Source organism: Vulpes vulpes, chromosome 6, assembly GCF_048418805.1.
Source record: "Vulpes vulpes isolate BD-2025 chromosome 6, VulVul3, whole genome shotgun sequence".
In the NCBI taxonomy this organism is placed as follows: domain Eukaryota; kingdom Metazoa; phylum Chordata; class Mammalia; order Carnivora; family Canidae; genus Vulpes; species Vulpes vulpes.
This window is the reverse complement of record NC_132785.1, coordinates 72773515-72798462: the sequence shown is the minus strand read 5'-3', so window position 1 is coordinate 72798462 and position 24948 is coordinate 72773515. Positions and strand designations below refer to the sequence as shown.

Genomic DNA, 24948 nt, shown 5'->3' with positions numbered 1-24948 from the left:
GGAACTCAATCCCTGGACCTCGGGATCATGCCCTGAGCCAAAGGTAGATGCTCAACCACTGAGCCACCCAGGTGTCCCAGTACTTGGGTCTTTTAACACAGATGTTACTTCAGGCTCACTTTCTTCAGTCAAGCATTCCCACCTGTTTAAAACAGCACTCCCCAAGTCCCTCTTTCTGGAAGATTTCCCACAACTTGGAATACATAAATTCTTATTTGACTTGATGTTTACCATAGATCCCTACAGATGTGTACAGTAACCTGTGAGCAGAAACAAGGGTAGAGTGTATTAGAACTGAAGTCCTAATTCTTGATGTTCTCATAACTAATTTCAGTGAAAAATTAAGACACACTTTGTTGGCTACATGGACTTACAGAAATACCATCTATGGAAGCTCATCAGAGTATCAGAATCTAGATGGTTGATAACTGTGAGATGAAATGATCTTTTATATTATTAAATAGTATTTACTATTGAATTTGGACTTGAGTGGTTTTATCTGTAAATTGGTTTGGGGAGAAAATTAAGTCAGGAAGTAAATTATTTTGGAAACAACCGATTAAATCCAAGAAGACCAATAGTAGAAGACATTACTTGAAATATAACCAGTTATATACTATTTATAATCTCTTCCTCCAAAAAACAAGCAAACTAAGCAACATGCATATATGTGATTGCATGGGTACCTCATCACAAAAGGTTAGTCTCAGCCAACGAGTATTAAACAATGTGTGACAGATTTCCTAACAGAACCATGATTACACAGTTAGTTGAAATCTATGAGAGGCACATTAGGCAAACTCATGGGACCCAGGTGAACCTTTCTGGATGATCTCTCTGCATAGCCTAGCCAGACAGCAAAACCAAGGCTATCTGATTTGGAGGAAACAGAGGTCCTGTCAAGGCTTCCCTCTGGGTTTCCTCTAAATTATATCCCTACTTCACCAATTCTCATTGGTTGCAACCTTTTCTCAACTCTTTTCTTGCCGGTGCTAAAAAGTTCTGTTGCCATCACAACAGAAAGCTGGAAAATCCTTATAATCTTATAGTAAAAAGCTTAACACCCCCTCCTTAGGGAGCTCTTAGCTTTCCACCTCCCCTCCTGCTAATAGGCGTAGCCACAAAAATATAAAGAGGTCATAAAGGCAAATGAAACCAGAGTCCATCCGATTCTTGATACCTTTGTCACCTGCTGTTTTTCCACCTCTCTCAGCCTCTTTATGTGTGTACTGTCACCAGTGTTCTGCGTAGTGGACAGTGTACTGTGTAGTATCCCCATATCAGAAGTGGGCCCCTTAGAAAGGCCAACTAAGTGCCACTCTATATACTGAACCATGCTGTGTGTGGAGAACTCACATTTGGATGCATACAATAAATATTTGATGCTAACTCTCCAAAGCTCTGCTAGAGTCCTTTGTGGTGTGAGTGAAGGAAAAGGAGGTAACATATATAACAACACAGGAAAATGGGGAAAAACATAAAATTCATTATGTAATGCAGATCAAGTCCTAGTATGACAAATACCTAGTATGACAAATACTCATTCACTTCTTTAACCAATATTTATTAACTACCTACTCTGTATAAAGCGCACTGCTGGGCATTGTTGGGAATAAAAAGATAAATATCAATGCAGCAAAAATTTCGGTAGAACATAAAGCATGTCTAAGCACTGGCCTATTCAAGTCAAGTAATTTGAATAGTCAAAAATTTTTTACAGTCAATAAAGAGTTGGAATATTCTCCTGGATTTTTCTGTGAAACATATTCTGTCTGTAATCAGAATTCTGTCTGTATCCAAATTTGTTATTATTCTCGGTATTTGACCCATCTGTGTTCGTTTCTCTAACATTCTGAGTTCACAGTTACATACTTTGAGAGTCCAAGATGACTTTAAGACTCAGATTTTCTTCGTGACACAATCCAAGGTTGCCATCGCACTACATAAAAGCACATTTTCTGCATGTTCGACTCACTGCTATGGGCTGAATTACCAATCTCTGAAAGGCCCCCTTACAGCCTTCCTTGTTTAAACTCCTGCTGAAGTATCGTACCTGCGTACCTGCATAGCCTCTTTCCTGTTGTTCTCTACCACCAGTTTCCTGACTGTCCCTCTCTGTCCCTTCTTCCTTGACCCTTCTCTACCCCCTGCCAAGCTCTCTAGGGGCACACTGAGTGTGACTCAGTCCACAGGCCCCTGTCCTCCCAGACCCCCCCATAATTGTATCCTTTTCCATGGGTCCTTAGACATATTCATATCTGACACATGTTTTGAGTCTATAAGCTAACTCTTCATTAGAGCCAAGCCAGGATTCCGCACCCAGAAGGATCCACGTTGGTCATCCAACAGTGAGAGAAAATGGAATGCTGTCAGCCTTGTTACCACCACTTGACAGCACACTCCCCACTTTCAAATCATTTGCATTTTAAAAGTTCCTTAATGAAGTGCTTCTTTAAAAATCTTACTTTTAAACTTTCTAAGGCATCAATCTCTTTAAAGACTAAGCAGCACAAAGTGCATGCAAATGTACACTCTCAGGTTTATAAAAAAGTAATCTGCTAGAGCCCTCAGCTGGTTCACATACATTTGAAGATTATACTCACAAGGAAAATTTACCCTCGAGTCTTACAAATAGCTACACTCTCAAGACAGGTTAAGAATGCCCATTATTTCATTTAGTTTCCTACCTATTTCTCTCTACAGCAAACCTAGTTTGGCTAAATACAAACTGTGGAGGTATGACTATTGCCCTCCAGCAAGGCTGTCGTATGGAGCAGGAATAAGAAGGGAGCGCCTTCCTTGCATCAGGTATGGGGCCAGAAGCCAGCAATACGGACAGCGGGGAATGGGACATGGTCTCTGCCTTAAGGTACTGAAAGCCCGGGGGGGGGGGTCATCTTGCATAGAATTCCATGATTTTTAGACCACACTGAAATTGAAACCTATTTCTCTAAGAAGCTAAAAGGGGACATCTACAACAGGAAGTAGACGCCGTGTTGTCACAGGTGTGTAGAGTGGTGCTGAATCTGGTCAATGTACAGCTGAGGAAAAAGAGGGCCAAAGAAGGTCAGGGACTTGCCTTGGCGGAGTTAGCAGAGTTGGGGCCTGAACCCACATCCCACTCCACAGTCAGTTTCTCTCAGAGCACCACACCAACGTCCAGAAATAGTATTCTCAGAGAAGCAACAATTCTTCCCAGCCCCACAGTCCTGGCACTGAGGTAAAATTCTCTGAGCTGTTGGTTCTTACCCTTCAAATTCACTGTTTTCTGTTCATTCTTCTGAAAGATCTTTGATGAGGCTCGACGCTTAGCAAGGAACATACACCTTTTTTTTTTTTCAAGCACAAAATCACTGTAAAGTTCACTTGTAACCTATGGAAAATTTCAACCAAAAATGTGAGGCAGTTACACGCTGGAATTAGCTCATTCTATCAGTGCCTCAATGATAGATGAGTCTGACTCAATTTCATCACAGAGAAGATGGCCCTTGGTTCTCAGGAGTTCAGCCAAGGACCTCAACTGCTAATTTCTTCTTGTTGTTAGACTGTGTGTGTGTGTGTGTGTGTGTGCGTGCGCGAGCGTGTGTGTGTCTGTATGTGTGTACACCCTCAAAAAGATTCTCATTTCTCAGTGGACAAAGAAATCAAGCATGATGTGTGACCTTGTCTAGATCAAATTAGCTGCCTTTAGATGGGGACCCACTGAAGGGCATTGAAAAAATGAACTAGTTCACTATATTTATGAAAAAATTGTTCAGCCTCTACTGTCAAATCTTTTAAACCTTTATTATAATGTATTTACCCCTTTCTTAGTATTCAAAGATCCACTGAATCATCTCATTGGAACAATGCTACCAGAAACAATATGCGATCCTCAAACTGCACTCAATGTATGCTAGGACCTTTTAAAAGTATTTTTATACAACAGATAATTTGAGCTTCATAAATACCCTGTGAAGTAAGTAGTATTGTGACCTGTTTTACAGGTGAGAAGACTGAGGCTCTGGGAGGTGAGACCTGTCCAGTGCCCTATGGCTAGAAAGTAGTGAGCTAAGAATGTGAGTCCAGATAGCCTCCTTAGCAGCACATGAAATCATGAAAGGCCAACTGATCTAACAATTTGTCTAAGTCCCTAGCAGAAATTAAAAATTGAAAAACATTTAAATGAGGATTAACTGCAGGGGGCAAAAGAGGTTATATTAAAAGAGGGGGAAAAAAAAGACATTCCCATGATGAACCAGTATGGATATTATTAAGAGAACAGTTGCTGCAACCAGACAAAACTGAATTTGAACCCAGGCTCCATCTACCTCTTACTAACAGCATAAACCAAATGAGCTACCTAATGTCTCTGAACCTCATTTTCTTCATCTGTAAGATAGGGACAGTAATATCCATCTTGGGTTTACATGAGGATTTCAAGAAAAATAGATTTTTTAAAAGTCTGATGTAAAACTAGGGCTTGGTAAATTATTTTTTAAAATAAAAAGATTTTATTTTTTCACTTATTTGAGAGAGAGAGAGAGCAAGCAAGTCAGGGGAGGAACAGAGGGAAAGGGAAAGAGAGAGAATCAGACTCCTCGCTGAGCATGGAACTCGAGGCTGGGCTGGAGGCCACGACCCTGAGATCATGATCTGAGCCAAAACCAAGAGGTGGGTGACACTCACCTGACTGAGCCACCCACGCACACCTTAAAAAATGATTTTTAAAAATCATTCCTAATTAATAAGTTCTGCTTTGATCTTTTATCTCATTCACTTAGAAAGTTTTGATTATTCACTAAGCATACAGCACTGTGCTAGACCACAGGGGAGATGGATCAGAAAAGTCCTCACACAGCCATGGGATGAGAGGTGGCACCAATTGCTCTGGGCATGCAGAGGAGGGAGCCCTGCCTTCTGTCTCAGGTGATCCGATGAGGCAACATGAAGGAGGCAGCACCTAAGCCTGCAGGTCAGCAGGGATTTCCCCAGCTCCTTATGCCACCAGTACATCGGAACAGGATGATTCTCCCTTAATAGCCAAATGTTTCAGAACAATCTGGTTTACCTTTTCGAAATAGGCCACACGATTTGGAGCCAATCTTTACATTAACAATGGCTACCAGCAAGTAATCGCAATCCTCTTACCCTAGGCAGAAGGAAGCTTTATTTAGGCACCAATAACTGGAAAAGTTAGAACTCCACTTAGAAATGAAATAATGCATTGAGATTTTATACGTATATTCACTGACATATGTATTCAGTCTCACATTTCTGGTTAATTCCTATACACATAGTTCCTATACGAAATGCCCAATTTAGGTTTTTACACAATAGTAGTCAAATGCAATTTACCTTTCCTAGTCAGCTATCTATGTACTTAATGTGCCACCCAAGACCCAGAGGCTCAAGATAAAAGGCCAAGAAGTTAAAAGAGGTGCTTTGGATTCCACTGCCTCACACGTTTACCCATGTTCCTACCCACAAGATCTAACACAGGGTAAGTAATTGACAGAAGGGAGGATATGGTGTGTGCTTTGAGAAAAAAGATTGAAGAGAAAATGAAATGGTTTAAGGCAGTTTTAACTCTGATGCCACAAGAAAACTCAAACGCTGAAATGTTTTATGAAATATTTAAGCTTCTTTTCTAAAGGTTGAATGGGATGACTTTAGAATATAAAAATATTCCTGATAAAATTATCCTAGAATAAAAGTAAAAGGCTGTCAGTTGGAAAGAAAGAGCATTAAAAAAAGGCATGGAGTGGTATTATCTAAAACTGACCGGGTGGGAAGTCCTATTCTGAACTCAGTATCATGTACAAAGGATAAGTAGAGCTGATTCATCATCTTCAAATACCGTTGACGATAGTTTCAACTGGGAAAAGAAGAGCCCAGAAAGATCCCTGATTCTGATGATGGAAAAGAGTTTCCTCCAACAAATCCAGGGTTTGAGTTCAGTTGCTCCCTATTGGTCTATAAAAAAGAAGTAATCAACAAGTTTAAGGGCAAAACAAGATCAAAATACGTATCATCGAAGTCTAATAAAAACAGAAATGAGTAAAATAATTGGGAATAAACTGGAACTAATAATAGATCAATATTAATTGAGCACTGATCAGGTGCCAGGACAACATTATGCTTCAAGATTCCCACACCGTCTGTTTTATAGAAGGGAAAACTCAAATACAGACAAGCCCAAGTACTTACACAATACTTTTGCAGGAATGAAGCTGGGGATCCTCCCAGGGAGTAAGGCTGCCCCAAAGCTTTGCTCACATCCTCTAAGGGAGATCTTGCCTCAAGCACCCCAATCCTCCAGGGGGAATGAATGAGCAAATCAGATCATCTTTATCTACCTCTAAATCCCCCAAAGAGGACCTGAGATGGTCACACCTTAGAATTTAGGATTATGATAATTTAATGGCTTCACTATAGGTTTTTCACATCCAGTATTATAAATAGCTATACTGAACATTTGGGTGATGACCATCTACCAGCTATTCCTCTAATAGCTTATGTAGTCATTTAGTTTTCACGAATTTTCCTACTGTACAGATGAAGACGCTGAAGCCTAGAGGAATTATGTAATTTATTCAAGGTTCATAAAGTCACTAAACAGATAATAGTTTTGTTCCAGAGCCCAGAGTAGTGAACTACAGAGTACAGAGTAGTGAACTACTACACCACACTGCCTTTCTTTTCTTTTCTTTTCTTTTTTTTCTTTTCTTTTTCTTTTCTTTTCTTTTCTTCAAGATTTTTTTTTTCATCAGAGACACACAGAGAGAGGCAGAGACATAGGCATAGGGAGAAGCAGGCTCCCTGCGGGAAGCTGGATGTAGGACTCAATACCAGGACTCCAGGATCATGCCCTGAGCTGAAGGCAGATGCTCAACCACTGAGACACCCAGGTGCCCCCACCCTGCCTTTCTAACCAGACTTACTCCCAGGAGGTTCACAGAGAGAAAAACATCCACTGTGGCCCATTCTTATTTCCCAAGCCTCTGGGAGAACCCCAGCCCATGCCACACAGCTTCACCCAGTCCCATCACAGCCACCTCTGCTTTCAATGAGTCCCCACACTCTGTGTTCTCTCTTTCCAGTCCTCTTTTCCTCCTTCTTTCTTGACCACTGCTTCTCATTTGTCTTTTTCTTTTCTTTCCTCATCTCCTAGTCCCTACCTTTTCTTGGTCTCCTCTCCTCCCTCCTTTCTTTCGCTCCCCTCCCTTCCTCTCCTCTTCCCTTTCCCTGTTCATTCCTTCTCTCTTTGTCCCATGGCTTTTGGTCTCCCCTGACCTAATTAATTGCAGTTAATTAATCTCTCTTAGTAAACATTTCCTGTCATGTCCATAAAGTCATGAGGCTGCTGAAAAAGGGGCTTCTCCTTGACACTGAAGGACAGAGCTGACAGTACTGTTAGAACCCTGTATTTAGATTAGCTCTAAATACTTTCCTGATTAGTAAGACCTCCTTGCAAATCAAATATCTGGAACAAGAATGCAAGTGGCTAGATGAGAGTGTTTATAAAATGCTAAGATTATCTTTTCACATGTCTGTTGACTATATGTAAAAAGATGCTCAACATCACTAATTAGGGAAATGCAAATCAAAACCACAATGAGATATAACTGCACACCAGTCAGAATGGCTAGTATTAAAAAGACTAGAAATAACAAGCGTTGGTAAAGATGTGGGGAAAAGGGAACTCTACTGCCAGGAATGCAAACTGGTGTAACCACTGTGGGAAACAGAATTAAATTCCCTCAAAAAATTAAAATTAGAAATACCATATGATCCAGCATATGGTATTATGGGTATTTACCCAAAGAAAACAAAAATACTAATTGAAAAAAGATATATGTACCTCAATGTTTGTTTGTTTGTTTATTGGATTTTATTTATTTATTCATGAGAGATACAGAGAGAGAGGCAGAGACACAGGCAGAGAGAGAAGCAGGCTCCATGCAGGGAGCCTGATGTGGGACTTGACCCTGGGACTCCAGGATCACGCCCTGGGCTGAAGGCAGGCTCTAAACCACTGAGCCACCCAGGGCCCTGTTTGTTTATTTATTGCAGCATTGTTTACAATAGCAAAGATAGGAAACAACCCAAATGTTCATTGAGAGATGAATGTTTAAAGAAGAGATGGGGGGATATATATATATATATATGAAAATCCCTCAGGCTTAAAGAAGAATGAGATCTTGCCATTTGTGACAACATGGATGGATGCAGGGGGCACTATGCTAAGTGAAATACGTCAGACAGAGAATGACAAATACCATATGATTTCACTCATATGTAAAATAAAATAAAAAAAAAAACAATGAAGCAAAAACAGACCATAAATACAGAGAACAAATTGGTGGTTGCCAGAGGGAAGGGTTGAGGGTATGGGCAAAATGGGTGAGGAGAAGTAGAAGATACCATTTATGGCTTCCATTTATGGAATGAATAAGTCACAGGGATAAAAGGCACAATGCAGGGAATATTGTCAATAGTATTATAATAGCATTGTATTGACAGATGGTAGCTACATTTGTAGTGAGCATAGCATAATTACATATGGAGTTGTTGCATTACTCTGTTGTACACCAGAAACTAATGTAACATTGTGTCAACTACACTTCAATTAAAAAAAAAAAGTCATAGAGACAAAAAGTGCAGCATAGGGAATACTGTCAATAATACTGTAACAACTCTCTGTGTGGTGACAATGGTGAGTATATTTATCATGGTGAGCACTGAGCAGTAATGTACAGAATTGCAGAATCACTATATCCTACACCTGAAGCTAATATAACATTGTATGTCACTTGTACTTCAATAATAAATTTTTCAAAAGAAGAAAATTGCCACCTTTCTACCAAAGAACTTCAGGGTGGTGAGTCAGTGAAGAATAGAAATTCAGCCACTACACTATCGTTTTAGAGCCAAGAAGACAGAAAATAGTATTATCTAAATACAGGTGCTTGGAAAGGAGGAAAATTTGCATAAAAAATCTACAAAAGGCCCTTAGGACCATCTAGTTCAGTGCTCTCCATTTTACAGGTGAGGAAACTAAGGCTCAGCAAGTTTAAGTACTTGACTGATAACACACACCCAGTAGGTAGCCCACTCAGAAGAACTCAGAGGTTGTGTATTCAATAAAGAGCTCTAATTTTAAAGTTTTCAGTGACAGTCTTTGGACAAAATTCCTAGAGCTCAAAAAAAAAAAAAAAAAAAGACAGAAATAGAGCTTCTAAAACTAATACAAAACTTCAGAGTACTATTGGTTTAGTTCATTGTATGTACTGTCTAGATTGGGTAGCTTTAGGCCAGATCAAGTAAAAAATTAAATTGTCTTTTTTTTTGTTCAAACTCTTAAGTGTATGTACATACACATGCATATGTGTGTATCAGGTCCTTTATTTAAAAAGTATTAATTGAGAGTTTACTATGTATCAGAAATTGTATTAGGGCCTAAAACTCACATATAAATGACCCAGACTCCTCTCTTACAGAATTCAGAGCACAATAATATAAAGTGTGATATGTGTGATAACATAGATCGGCAGTTTTCAAACTTTTAGAACTCCTTTAGACTATTATAAATTATTAAGGGCCCCAAAGAGCTTTTGTTTCTATGGGTTTAAAACTATAAATATTCATTTTTGAAATTTAAAAATGATTATTAATTCATTTGTAGTAACAATAATAATCTATTACATGCAGGTTAGCATAACACATTGTTATGAAAAATAATTGCGTTTTCACAAACAGTGAAGAGTGGCATTGTTAGCTGTATGCAAATCTTGTTAATGTCTGGCTTGATAGAAGACAGCTGGATTCCCATTTCTACTTCTGCATTTAATCTACTGAAATATCATATGTCATATAGCCTTTGGAAAATTCTACAGTACACAGAACGAGAGTGAAAAAGGCAAACATCATTTTAGTATTAATATGAAAATAGCTGACCTTTTGGGCCCCTTGAAAGGATCCTGGGAACCTTAGACATGCCTGAATCATAGTCTGGGAACCTCTGTTGTAGATCATCTCAATGTTTAGGAGTCAATAGAAAGGCATTTAGGGTCAGACTTGGGGCATCAAGGAGGGCTTCTGGGAGGAAATCACAACTAAGCTGAGCCTTGAAAGATACGTGTAAATGATTCAGAAAAAAAAATAAATAAATAAAAGGGCACTGGGAGTAACAGAGAAAAACATTCCTGGCAGATAAAGTCTGAGAGAGAACAGCTCATTGTGAGAACTCTAAGCGGCTGAGCATGGCTAACACTCTGGTGGCAAATAGCAAAAAGCTGAGAAACGAGATTGGAGGGCCTAACAAGGAGCCAGGTCACACACAACACACTCTGAAGTTGGGACTATATCCTGAGGGCAACATGGTGATCACTGGATTGCTGGAGCAGGGGAACGAGAAAATTTGATCAACATCTTGGAAGACTCACTCCAGCTGCAGTTTAGAGGGTGGATCGCTGAGTGTAGGGCTGGGGCTGGAGAAGCCAGTTAAAAGGCTGCAACGATACACCCTGAGGTAGTTGGTGAGGGCTAGACTGAGGGAGGAGCAGGGGCCATGAAGGAAACGCATCAGGCCACAGAGAGGGTCAGGTTAAAATAGACAGCACCAACTGGATGGGAGGGTTGACAAATTTGTTAGAATCTGGAATGACCAGAGGTACCATTTTCTGAAAGAAGCTGTAAGAAGTTCAGAAGGAAGGAATAGCTCACAGGCAGATGATGGGCATGGTATTAGATATTCTGAGTTTGCTTTCTGAACCCAGGTATAAGGACATATCCACCATGCCTTCTACCTCAGGAGGCCCCACAGCACAATGCACTCAATTGCTTTACTCCAGTCCCTCATTCCGTGTCTGTCAGTGTGATTCTTGACCCTGGCCATGTCTTAAAACCAACTGTGAACCTCTTTACACATCCCCTAAGTTCAGAGAAGGAGAATCTGCTTCAAAGTCTCTCAGGGCTACCACAATAAAAAGACAAGAGCTGTGGGGCACTAAGGATATTTTAGTGTTGATCTCTGAAAAAAGTGCTTGCTGTCCCTTTGTGACAAGCTTGCAAGATCCGGCATAACCAGGAGACAGGATTTCCTCATTGGAAGTACTATGGACTGAGGGACACAGGTTTTGGTCATAAAATGAGGCCACCAAGCTCAACAATTTCTCATGCCTTTCTGACTGGTCACATATGTGGCTCTTGCATACAGAGACATGTTCAGATAATTCACCTTCTCTAGTCTAGGTTGACAGGAAACTAATCTTGGTGACTGTCACACGTTCTCCCAAAGTCTCCCACTCTACTCGCTGTATCTATCTTTCAAAATCTAGCTCAAATGTCCCCTTCCTAACAAATCACCCCAACCTATTAATGTCTTTCCAAGACACTTTCATAATCTTTCCGTTGTTAGCAATCAGGGATTTCAGGGATAACTCTAAACCTACTAAAGGCCCTTTTTCTTCCCATAATATATTGTAATGACCCTCCCTCTGGTTAAAGAGTGCTGTGGGAATTATTATTTATAAGCACATAATTATAAATAAATATTATAAATATGTATAAATACAAATTATAAATAAATAAGCACATATTATTTATAAGGTGGTTGTGTGACAATATTATAAACTAGAAGCTTGTTTGTAGTTGTCTGAACACACATTCATAGCATAAATTCCCCTACATAAACTTCCTAAAATGTCAAGAAGTGCATTAACTAAAATTATTGGGCCAATTAGAGGAGAATTATCTCTAATACAATATAAGAATCATCTGTCAAGACGGGAAGCCCAGAATCTCACAGAGAAGAGAGGTGCAAAAAATGTAGGGCAACCAGCACAGTTCCCAAGAAGAGGGAGAAATGGCCTTAATCATCGGTGACTAAGGTAGCTGAAGGGGAGCGGGAGAAAACAGGGTGGTGACATTTGATCCCAAACGCCTGAGTAGAGGGCTGAGACCAAAGAAGTCAGTTAAAAGGCTGCTACCGTATACTGGGAAGCAGTCGGTGAGGGCTAGCTAGACTGAGGCAGAGCAGGAGCCACGGAGGAAACGTGCCAGGTTACAGTTAGAGTGACCTATATAGGATAAGCTGCTAAGGCCTCACCCCTCCACTCCCGTATCAATAACAATAACAGTCGCAGGAGTTCACATTTACTGAAAGCATACTACTACTACGTTGCAGGTGCTAATCTCAGCTCTTTACACATTTTAACACATTTAATAGTCACACTTCTTATGCGGAAGATAACACTTTTAACCCTACTTTGCAGAGGAGGAACCTGAGACAAGGCTAAGTCACTGGGTCAAGATAACATAATATTCTTAGACACCACACTCTGCCGCCATCTAGAACCACAGAAGCTCACTCATCTGTTAATTTGGATGGCTCCAGAACTCTCCTCCTACCAAATGCACCTTTTCCTTTGCCATAGAGTTCTATTACTTTGAGCAAGGTACTACTCCAGCTAGATTTCCCCTCATATAAATATGTCTCTAGAAAGAGGATTGGGCACCATATGATTTTTCATGAGTCCTGTATCCCATGGAGAAGGCTCTGGTCATAGTCTCTTGAATATAGGATAAGGAAAAGGGCTTTAATGAGACTTTATTTTAGAAGGGTATAAACAGTCTATGCTATAGAAAGCAAGCAAAACAAAAATACCTCTGTTGATTCAACATACCAGCTTTATTTCTATAAGGTAATGAACTCTAGTAGGAAGAAAGGGGAAGAGTACTAGCTTGTTAATTGTGACATACACTTTTTTCTCTGTGTCTGCCCATATCCCTCTCTCTCTTACACATACACACACACACACACACACACACACACACACACACCTTTCAAGTGAGTACTGCTGAACAGTCTCCATACAAATAAGAAATATCAGAGCACCACCTATAAGTGGCACCTCTCCTGTTTGATTATCTTAAAAGCATTAAAAAAGAAAATACCAACAGCTTCTTTTACTCCTTGATAAATAATGAAGGCCAATAGGAAAGCCACTGGCTTCCTAAAAAGGAATACACAGGACTGAATCAAAATGAGAGACAGAAAGCACATGGGTCTGAGCTTACAGGCAGCATCTTTCCTGGATAAAGTTGCTTATTTGCCTTGCAAAACTCAGGCCAATCATCTTTATATAGTAATATCCACAGTCTTAGCCATGGTCTGCCATCATGAGTGACCTTGACACAGAACTCACTCTTGGAATGATTTTCCCCCACATTGTCTGAACAGAGCACAAAAGCAGTGCTGACAGGTAATTTTAAGACATCACAATGGCATGTCTGCCAAGGTGAATGTTTCCTATCTGCTTCATTTACTGACCTTATTTGCTATAATTTTAGGCTAACCCATATCTAATTCTTACTGGATCGCTCACTTGTTTACTATCACCATTGTCCCTGATCTCTTGGTATCTTACAAACTCTAGCCATGCCCCAAATTCCTCTAGGATGTCTGTTTCTTGTCATATTATAGCAATATAATAAATATAATAATATTATAATAATATGATATAGTAATATTACATATTACTTCAGGCTCACTGAAGTTTTACAGCCTCACATTCACTTACCTTTAGGGTCTTCTAAGAGGAAGTCACCCAGCATCCCATGGAACAGAAAGCCAGCCATGCAGAAGTGATATACTCCACAGTGTATTTTACTGAGAAACGGCTGCTTAGTCATTGCCTCATACTCAATCCCATAAAATTTCAAAATTAAGAAGTATCTTAGAGGTCATCCACCTCACCTTCTTTAGTAGCATTTACTTTTCAAAAGTGAGGCTTAAGAAGTTTAATTTCAAGGTAACAATGCTAGTTAGGGGCAGATTAATTTTCATTCCAGTTCTATCTACTAAAGCTGATGCTGATTATCTGGATTCATAGATGAAGTCACACTAATGATAAGACTAGTATTTAGGTAGAGTTTACAGTGAGCCTTTGTAATTTCACACAATTATCTATGCAAGGGCACAGTAATTAACTAATTAATATTACATTTTACAGATTAAGAGACTAAACACTAAATTTTTATTTTATTTTTTTAACACTAAATTTTTAAAGACTTATCCAATTTTTCATAATTAAAAAGGTGGGGCCTTGTGATCTGAGCCCAAAGTTCCTGCCTTTAAGTCCTATACTCTTAAGTAAATGACCAGCTTCTTGAAGCCTCTGGGTCCTCACTGGTGAAATGGGGATACAATAGAAGAGTGTCTGCATCAAAGATGGATTTTCTTCTTGAGAATTAACATGTGATGATGTGTTAATGAATAAACCTCTTGGTACCTTGCCTCAATGTTTGTAAGCAGGCCATAAATATCAAGATTTTGTTTTGTTTTGTTTTGTTAATTGTCACCTTTCCAAACCAACAGAGGGTCACGACTTTAGACTTAAGGATAAAGAAGAATTCACTAATATCCTAAGAATTGTTTTAGTTGAATTTACAAAAAAAAAAAAAAAAAGCAACACTCTTGATTTTCATCATACAGAAATACTTCCTGCTAAATGTAGTTAGGTGCTTTCATTATCTAGATACACTAAGATTTTAATCATGACCTTTCCATACTAAGAAAATAAGAAAGAGATATTTTCATTTAATGTGTGACACTATAAACAAAAAAACTGCACCTCTCATTTATTTCAGAGGCCAAAAAAAAAAAAAACAGATGCAGTGACTGGATGTAGCCTCACGGTGGTGCTAAATCATCGTGATAAAGCCTCAAGACCCATCTAAGGCTCTGCAGAAACCAAAGTGACGCAGGACTGAAACATTCCTAATGTTTGAACCAGGAAGGACTTGGCTTTGTATCCCCACAGTTCTTTTCTACCAACCTTGGGCAATGACCTTGGCATACTGTCTCAATAAATCCATTAACAATGTTAACTCACAGGTTTTTCCTGGCATTGTAACAAACAAAATATACACAAAAGATTATTCTTTAAAAAGTGTAGCCTGACCTTTAAAAATGTTGGGTTCATTTAGAATTCACAACTTGGATTTGAGTCAGTTTGCCTATCAGAAAACATTTACCTTTGCCCCATTCACTTACTGCGTATCTTAATTTCATATGTTCCTTGGAACCATTTGTTAAACTCCTTACATCTCTCAGCCCTGAACTCAGCTTAAAATTCCAACTCTTTTGACCCCTTTCCTCCACTCCTTTATTTTTAAAAAGCCAAAAATTTTTACTGATGTGTCTTTTATAACATCTCCCATCTCTGTCTCTTTATTTCCTCAGCTGGATCTGAAAACCACAGTTGAGATCTTTTTACATGCATTCTATGCAAAACCTTCCAAAGTAGCCTTAGAGGACTAGTTCCCAACCATGGCTGCACATTGTAATTGTTTGAAGAGCTCTTAAAATTATTCACCTGTCAAGATCCTGATTTAGTCTGGCGTGGAGTTAGACTGGGATTTTTTTCCCCAAATCTCTCCAGTCATGATAATAAGCAGCCACAACAGAGAACCACTTTGCAAGTGGTATATCCAGGCAAGTGCATCACAATCAGATTAACCTTCTAAAACTATACCAACTCTGTGGACCAAAAATTTTAACTAGTTTCTCATTTTCACAAAGATTGCAAATTGGTGACTTTATTAAAGGCCAAATCTATACTATATATACATTTTATTTGGCTTGTTTTAAAATTGTTTGGCCCCAACATTTTAAAAATTGGGAGATGTCACATAAAACCCAGATTTCCTACTTTTTTTCAGAATTGTAAGATCTTGTCACACAGGATCCACATTACAACACAACAATCAATCACTTGCCTTTATTTTTTATTTTTTAAAGATTTTATTTATTTATTCATGAGAGACACAGAGATAGAGGCAGAGACACAGGCAGAGGGAGAAGCAGGTTTCAGGCAGGGAGCCCCATGTGGGACTTGATCCCTGGACTCCATCCCTGGACTCTGGGATCATGCCTTGGGCCAAAGGCAGATGCTCAACTACTGAGCCATCCAGGCGTCCCCAATCATTTGCCTTTAGACTCAGCACTTACCCTCCAGTTGCTCAGTGCCCATCCTTCCCCATTTACACCAGCTGAGTGACTCATTTATGTTATCTGTCTAAACTCTTAGAGGCATTTTAGTTTGTAGCTCCTGGTCTCGGGGATAAAGGTCAAATGTTCAAATACAACAATACATTCACTCCCTCCCTCCTTCACTCATTCATTTATGCATGGATTCATTGGGCAAGTTTTTGTTTTGTGTTTGTACTATGCAAACGCTTGGAATTCAAAGTCCATTATACTTTGGCCCTACAACAAACTATTCTAACCAGAGGTTGATTAAGAGACATCTGCCTCCCAATGTTAATAATCTAGAGGTTCATTTCCCAAACTTCTCTGCAGTTAGGTGATGCCTCATGACAAAGTCTGGGTCAGTGGGATGTGAACAGACAGTATATACAACTTCCAGGTCATATCTGTATGCTGGTGGGTTGGAATGCTGACCGAATGGGTGAGTCACAGAAGAGGAACAGGGAGAAGGGACCTGGATTGCTACATGGCCTCTTTCCTGGACTGTCTGCCTACCTCTTGTTATTTACAAAAATATATATATATATATATTCTATTTTATTATATTTTGAGGTCTTTTTGCTTAGAGCACTTTATCGTATACCCCAAAACATCAAGCATCTCTCTTTACTCTTTCACAAATATACCTTAAATATTCTTGCCCTCAACCTTGGCTTATGCCAAAGCTTCTGTCATTAACCTTCCACCTCCTCATCTCTATCTAAATTTTACTCACCAGTCAAGACTCAGCTCAAGTAGTCCCCCTTCTGTGATGCTTGGTCTAGCAATACTTGTTATTATCTCTGCTCTCCTAGTGCAGGACTTTCCACTTGGTATTTACCAAATATTATCTTAAGTAATCATCAGAGAGCCTTGAATTATGTTGTCACAGCTCTCTCAAATTCTAAAACTGGAATCTAAGGCAAAAATTTAGATTATGCATAGTATAAATAAAGAAGAATATACAGGGTTTCTACACAATTCTGCTATGATATTATACCTTTTGTTGGATAGCAACACATACTCAATTTGTGATCCTTTTGCACTTCTGAATCTTCCAGTTTTTTTTTTATTTATTTTTTATTTTTTTATTTTTAATTTTTATTTATTTATGATAGTCACAGAGAGAGAGAGAGAGGCAGAGACACAGGCAGAGGGAGAAGCAGGCTCCATGCACCAGGAGCCAGACGTGGGACTCGATCCCGGGTCTCCAGGATCGCACCCTGGGCCAAAGGCAGGCGCTAAACCGCTGCGCCACCCAGGGATCCCTGAATCTTCCAGTTTTAATTACAAAGCTGAGTCTGTCCAAATTTTTTGAGAATCTGGCTTTTTCCTTGATATTTAAACTATTATTTTCTTTATTCTTGCATCTGAACAATTCCTCAACTCTCTACATACATAATTCTAAGACTAGGCAGTGCACTGAAAGGAACAAGTTCAAGCTTGAATAGTGCTGAAGAGCCAACTCATAGTGCTCTCATATTTGGAATCTGAGAATCCCTAGGACAATATTAAAGGGAGAAAGTAGAAGATACCTTGGGGAAAGAAAAAGGGAAACAAGAGGCGGAAAGTGAAAACTATATGGTCCAGAAAAAAATTAATGAAAAAGGAATGGGAGAGAAGACGTATGGAAGAGAAGAAATCAGAGACAAGAGGAAGACTAGCAACTGAGGGAAAAACTTATCATATCAGAAAGGCATATACAAAATGAAATGACAGTGAAAAACAGTGAAATCTGATTACCTTATATGCTTCCCATCTGATAAAATGCTCCTACATCATTATCAACACCTAAGAGCAGACTACTACTCCACCAACTCTAGGAAAGCTGGTGCATAGTTGGTATAAAAGAAATATCAAAAGTGAGTGAGAATTCAATTTATGGCAGACCTTGACTATAAATAGTTGACTATAAGTTACTCTGGGGATGAATAAAAAAAGATCAAGCTGTATTTCAAATGAGACTTATTCAAATCTCAAATCAAATAAATAATGCCCTGATGAGACTTTTTAAAAAGTGTGATTCCAAGTGTTTTTTTAAAGGCCAAATCCCAGAAGATGACTTGGCTCTAGCTATGAAGCTGTGTCCTATCTTATGAGAAAGCCCGGGGTGGAATCCTTAAAACATGAGAGGTAATCACACTGAGGTAAAATAAAGGAGAATTCAAAAACCTAAAACTATAAAACTCCTACAAAAAGCATAAAGGTAAATCTTCATGACATTGAACTTGGCGATGATTTCTTGGAGATAACACCAAAAGCACAGGAAACAAAAGCAAAACCAGACAAATGAACTACATCATACTTAAAAATGTTTAAACATCAAAGGACCCATCCAAGGGAGTGGGTAGGCAACCTACAGAATGGTAGAAAGTCTTTCCAAATTATATACATAATAAAGGGTTAATATCCAGAATACACAAAGACTCCTACAGCTCAACAACAAAATATCAAATAACCCAACTAAAACTGGGCAAAGAATTTGAACAGATATTTCTCCATAGATGATATACAGATGACCAACAATGAAAAGATGTCTCAACATTACGAATCATCAGAGAAATGTAAATCAAAACCACAATGAGATATCATCTCACATTAAGACGGCTACTATTTAAAAAATAAATAAATAAATAACATGTTGGAAAGGATGTGGAGAAATTGGAACTCTTATGCACTATTGGTGTCATTATAAATGGAGCAATTGCTATGGGAAATGGTATGAAGGTTCCTCAAAACATGAAAAATAGAACTACTATGAGATCCAGCAATCTCATTTCTGGATATATACCCAAAAGAATTGAAAGCTGAGTCTCAAAGAGATATCTGCATACCCATGTTCATAGCAGGGCTATTCAAAATAGCCAAGAGGTGGAAGCAAGCCAAATATCCATCCACAGATGAACAAAAAAACAAAATATGCTATAGACACACAGTAGATTATTATTCAGCCTTACCCTGTCATATGCTACAACATGAACCTTGAGGACATTAAGCTATGTGAAATAACTCAGTCACAAAAAGACAAATGCAATATAATTCCACTTACAGGAGGTATCTAAAGTAGTCAAATTCATAGAAACAGAAAGTAGAACGGTGGTTACTGGGCTTGGGGAGGAGGAATAAAGGGAAATCTCTGTTTAGTGGGTACAGAGTTTCAGATTTACAAGATGAAAAAGTTCTGGAGATCTATTTCACAACAATGTGAATAATTGGTTTTTTTGAGAGACAGAGAGAGAGAGAGCACATGTGCAGGTGCAGGGTGTGGGAGGGGCAAAGGGAGAGAGAGAGAATCTTAAATAGGTTCCAGGCCCAGAGTGGAGCCCAACCTGGGGCTCAATCTCACAACCCTGAGATCACAACCTGAGCTGAAATCAAGAGTCTGCCACTTAACTGAGCCCCCCAAGAGCCCCCACCAATGTAGATATACTTAACACTAATGAATTGTACAGTTAAAATGGCAAATTTTATGCTACATGCTTTTTATCACAATGGAAAAAAAGAAAAGGAAAAGAAGAGAATTGAGGACAACATGCTACTTCTTTAATGATCACTATCACCAGTGTGTTATCTCTAGTGTGTCAACATATAGTCAAAATGAGGGTAAAAGAAAGGACAGCATCTATCTGGACCTATTTTACTTGTTGGAAAAATAAATCAGTGCCAATTTAATCCCAGGACTAAATCTCTTCTACATTAACATTACTCATGATGTTACCAACTGGTTCCCAGCAGCAATGGGGGCTGCCTTTGTGCTACTACCACAGACTTGACTGTGATTTTACATAGCCTAGTTACAAAAAGCAAGCATTCAGCCAAGTATTTGTTGCACTGTATCTGAAATAACTAGTGTGCAAAGACTTCCTTAGCTGGCACCAAAGAAGTTTTTAAAATCAGGTTATAGATGTCCCTAAGATAAATTGCTAACAACAGTTGAGTCACTGAACCATAGCTGAGATGCCATAATCTGGAATCTGAAGATATTGGTAGCTGGAAAGAAAAGGGATCAGCTATATCATGCAACTGTCAACTTGCTACCAATGAGTCCAACCTAATGAGGTAATATCTTCCAGGATGAGCTTTGAGAACTTAGAGTGAACAGGAAACCTATGATGTGAGAAGTGGACCTTGCACTACATCCTCTGGGATCTCCTTAAATGCTTCACTACAGTGGCACCAGGTTACACTGCTTTCTGCTAGCCCCCCCCCCCCCCTAGGAATCATACAGCTATTAATCTGGCATCAGCAATTACTCACCTTGGACAAGCGGCTACTTGCTAGACAGTTCATTTCTATCCAGGTCATGAGGAAGAAGTCACACTATTCATTTATTAACCTATAATGGTTTATAGGTTTTCTAAATAGATTTTATCTGTATATGTGATTACTGTCTAACTTCTCTGGTATTGAAATATATCTTTAGGAGAAAATCAAGTCAGTTCTGGCATCTCAGTTGAACTTCCAGCTCTTATACTACCAGCAGTATGACCTTGGAGCCTCAGATTTATCGTTGGTAAAACAAGACCAATAATACCTCTTCCACAGGGTTGTCATCTAAATTAAATGGAAGGACCTATAACAGAACCTGGCACATAGTAGATGCTGATCCCTTCCTTCTTCCTTACACTAGAGCAGGGGTCAGCAAATTTTTCCTGTAACAATAAATAGTTTAGCCTTTGCAAACCATCAATCTCTGTCACAACTACTTAATTCTGTCATAGAAGCACAAAAGCAGACATTGATGATGAGAGCAGCTGTGTTCCAATCTTACATTGTTTTAAAAATTAGGCACTGGGCAAGCTATAGTTTGCCAATCCCTAATACTTACACCACATAAGACCCCGCTCAGTAAGTTAATCTTTCACCATTCTGTTTGATTTCATCTGCTCCAGACATGCCCTCTCCTCCTTTTTCTTCATTACTTTTACTCCATTTCTTGAATGCTCCACAACAACTGAATCTAGTTCAATGGTTTGATTAACTTTTTCACTTTTAATTTTGGGCCTTGTGAAGCTCCCATTGGAGGTGAACACTCAACCTGAGATGCTCAATTACTTCATCCACATGATAGGTTCTGGGAAAATCAAGCATATTTGAGCAAAATCCCCTTAATTCCCATCAAGAGATTGGGAAAGGAACGTCTCTTAGGAACTCACAGAGTTAACAGAAGAATTTTTATTTGTGGAGAAGAATAGGCTGTAACTTGTTTCTTAGGTTTTAAAATATTGCTTAATATATGCATTTGCATTTGCTTGGATATGTGTAAAGAACTTCTTAGAGGACATATAAACTAAAACAACCATGATCACCTTCAATGAGGTGGGAGCCCAAGATGGAGAATAAAGAAGAGAAAAAAAAATTTACTAGATATTTTTAAACATATATGTTTTAAGTCATGTGAACATATGTATTCAAGGAAATTAATTTTCCTACAGAATAAAAAAATTTAAAAAATATTTCACATTCACATACCAGGCTACTATAAGAAAGACTCAAATATGAGGGGTGGGAAATGACAGGAACCTAAAAGGTGTCTAAGATCCTTGTCACCCTAACACCCAGGTGTTATCCCAGGGATTCTATCATAGCCCCATAAAGTCCCCAATCTGTTGTGCCTTCAATCTTGTATTCTGTGTGACTCAGAGAGAAGACGGGAGAGCTGAGTATATGAAGGAAGGAGGAAACACACCACTCCCCATTTGGTAGGGGTGGAATCAGAAGCAGGATGTATTCCTCAGTATCTTATAACTTTTTCGTATCAGGTCACCATTCTTCCCATGGAGTTCCACATTCCTTCCCTTCTTGTCTCAGCCTGTGCCACATTTACACTCTTGTTATTGCGTCTTTTATAACTTCAAATAAGCTTTAATTTTTTTCTAAATGAAATTTTTATTTGACTTTACTTTCAACTATCACCCTTTGCCTCATATTACCTTCTCAACCCAATTCCTTGAGCTATGAATGATTCTTTCACTTTTTAATCATCTATAATCCAATTTCTACCTCCATTCATTGATTGAATCCATTTTTCTCTAAGGTCCTCATTGGCCATCTCAACCAAATCTAAAGGTTGCTTCTTCGTCTTTGTTCTTATTCTTCTCCATATCCCTTTTACAGAGAACAAAGCTACGTCCATCTTACATCCCTTCTTCCTCCATTTACTTAGCATCCAAGAACCGTCTCTGTGGAGTGAACCTCTCCCTTGTTCCTGCCTCATAAGTGGGAGAGAACTTGAGTCTCAGTTACCAGCCCTCTTCTCTTCCCCATCTATCCTCATTCTCTCAGGGAATTCATCTATTCTCAAGACTTTATCTAGAACTGGGCAGCCTAGGAAAAGTGATTTTACCTCTCTGCACTCGATTTCATCCACTCTAAAATGGAGACTCATTCATTTATTCAACAGTCTTTACTGAGCACTTACAATATGCCAGGCACTGTTATAGGTGTATTAGATTCATTAGCAAGCTAAACAGATAAATATTCCTTCCCTCACAGAGATTCCATTGTAGCTGGAGGAAACAGTAAACATGCTAAGACAACAAATACACTAAACAGAATTATAAAGAATGACAGAACACAGTGAGAGCTGTAGGAAAAACAAGAAGCCTTCAGGTTATACCTTTTATTTTTGTAAATATATATTTATTTATTATTTTAGAGAGACAGAGGGAGGGGGGAGAAGGAAAGGGAGGGAGGGAAAGGGGGAGAGAGAGAGAGAATACTGATCTCACAACCCTGAGATCATGACCTGAGCAGAAACCAAGGGTCAGACACCCAAATGACCGAGCCACCCGGGCACCTCATGGGTTATACCTTTTCAAAGGTGGTCAGGGTACGCTTCTCTGAGAAGTTAATACTTCAGCAGACTCAGAACAGGTTAAAAAAAATTAGAAATGAGAACATCTGATGGGAAGAACGCGGGCAGAGGGAAGTGACAAAGATTCTAAAAGCACGGGCATGCCCAGCTTGTTCTAGGAACAGCAAAGAACCCAGTGGGAATGGGGTGAAGTGAGCATGAGGAAGAGCAGTTAGGAATCAGGTCAGAGAGGAAATCCAAGGGAACAGTCTGTGGAGGGCCTCTGCAACAGGAGCTGGTGCAGGGTTTTGAGCAGAGAGGTGATCTGATCTGATCTATGTTTCAAAAGGATCATTCTGGCTGCTGTGTTAGAAACAGACTGTAATAGGAGCAGGGTGGGAGCAGAGAGACCAATTAGGAGGCTAGGACCAAAGTGGGAACACTGCGGGTTGGTGGGGGGAGACAAGTGGTCTATTTTGGATAATAAAACCTACCTTGTAGGGTTGTTTGAGAATCCTATGAGAAAATTACTGCAGGTAAAGTACCTAGCACATGATATAAAGATGTTAAATAACACCTTCTCTTAATATGTTATACTTGCAGGTAGAATAGGTTCTCTAGGTCACTATAGGTAGATCAAAGCTAGAGTGCGAAGTCCTAGGTCAACCGACCTGGGGGTTGGCAGCTGCCCCACTGAATTGATAAAGGGAGGCTGGACTGACCAAGAGGCTTAATCCTCTCTCAGCCTTTACTTCATATCCCAACTCCAGGACCTCACAAGATACTTCCTCTTAACGGTTTTATCATATAATCAATATCAATGTATTTATTTTTTAAATTACCTGCCTCATCTCCACCTCAAGCCAGCTACCCATCCAAACTCTTTCTTCTACTAAAGATATACCAGTCCCCAGAGGCTGAACTTATCTTTGCAGGATAATGGAAACAAAACATGCTACCATTGGAAATTGGTATTGTGGCCATCATCTGCGTAAAACATCTCTATTTACAAAAGAAGAAACAAGGCCCAGAGTGAAACATGATCAGCCACAGCCCACTCCAGGCTTGAATGGCTGAGCAAGGCCTGGAACCACTTCTCTGGGTCCTGCTTTCTTCAACAGCCTTCCCCACCTTTGCCAGTCCCACATCACAGCTGTCCCTTAGACTGGCTGCCATGGCCTCCATCATAACCGCCATGACCTCCTTCCTATTAGCATCAGCTAAATCTTCCAGAAAGGCTAATGGAGGCCATGGCCCACACTGCTTTACGTGTGCTGGCTCTGAATTCAAACCCTTACTCTGTAATTACCAGCTGTGAGGCTTAAAGCAAGTTTTCTAACCCTGGTCTGCCTTAGCCTTGTCATCTGAAAAAGTCCTACCTTCTAATTGCCTTGTACTGGCTTTCAGTGCCTTGTAGCCACTGGGTCTGTTATATGTATGGGAACTTTCACTGCTCTCTCTTCACGGACCTTCCAGTCAGGACTCTCTGTACCCCCACCCCCATAAGCATGCTCATTCCCAGTTCCCATCTCTGTGTTTTGGTTTGTGCTCCTCCTACCTAAAATACCCAATATCCTCTCTGTCTAAATCCTGGCATGCCCTTCAAAATTCCACTGAAGGTTTGGCACTTCACAAGAACTTCCCAGGTAAGTCCTGGCTCCACTGACATTACTTCTTCTTTACAGCATGACACTATTAACATGCAGTATATATCGATCACTTCCTTACTGAGGTGTGGGAGCATTTAGTTAATGGTATGGACTCTAGAGCAGACTGCCTGGTCTCTCTCAGCCTCAATCTCCTTATCCATACAATGAGATTAATATTAGGGTTGCCGTAGGGATTGGATACATAAATTCTTAGTAAAAATAATTATCAATATATATTACTATTATATATATTGCCATTAGCTTTTCCTTTGTTTTACACACCTTCATTTTCTTCCTCCAGGTTAGCCTGTCCATGTGTATTATACTTTTATCCAGTGTCTTAAATCAGCTTAAATTACAGAGCTCAGTTCTGAGAATTTTGACATTTGTTCTCAAAGATTTCATCTAACAATCCATTCTAAAAGCATAGATTTGGGGCTCCTGGGTGGCTCAGCCACTTAAGCAACTGTCTCTTGATTTAGGCCCAG

General features: G+C 39.4%; 1 protein-coding gene across 6 annotated transcripts in view; it reads right to left on the bottom strand.

Annotated features, from left to right (window-relative positions):
• The window catches only part of AKAP6 (A-kinase anchoring protein 6), a 571491-nt gene that overhangs the window by 242082 nt on the left and 304461 nt on the right, over positions 1 to 24948 (bottom strand). The gene's annotated exons all lie outside the window — the stretch shown is intronic.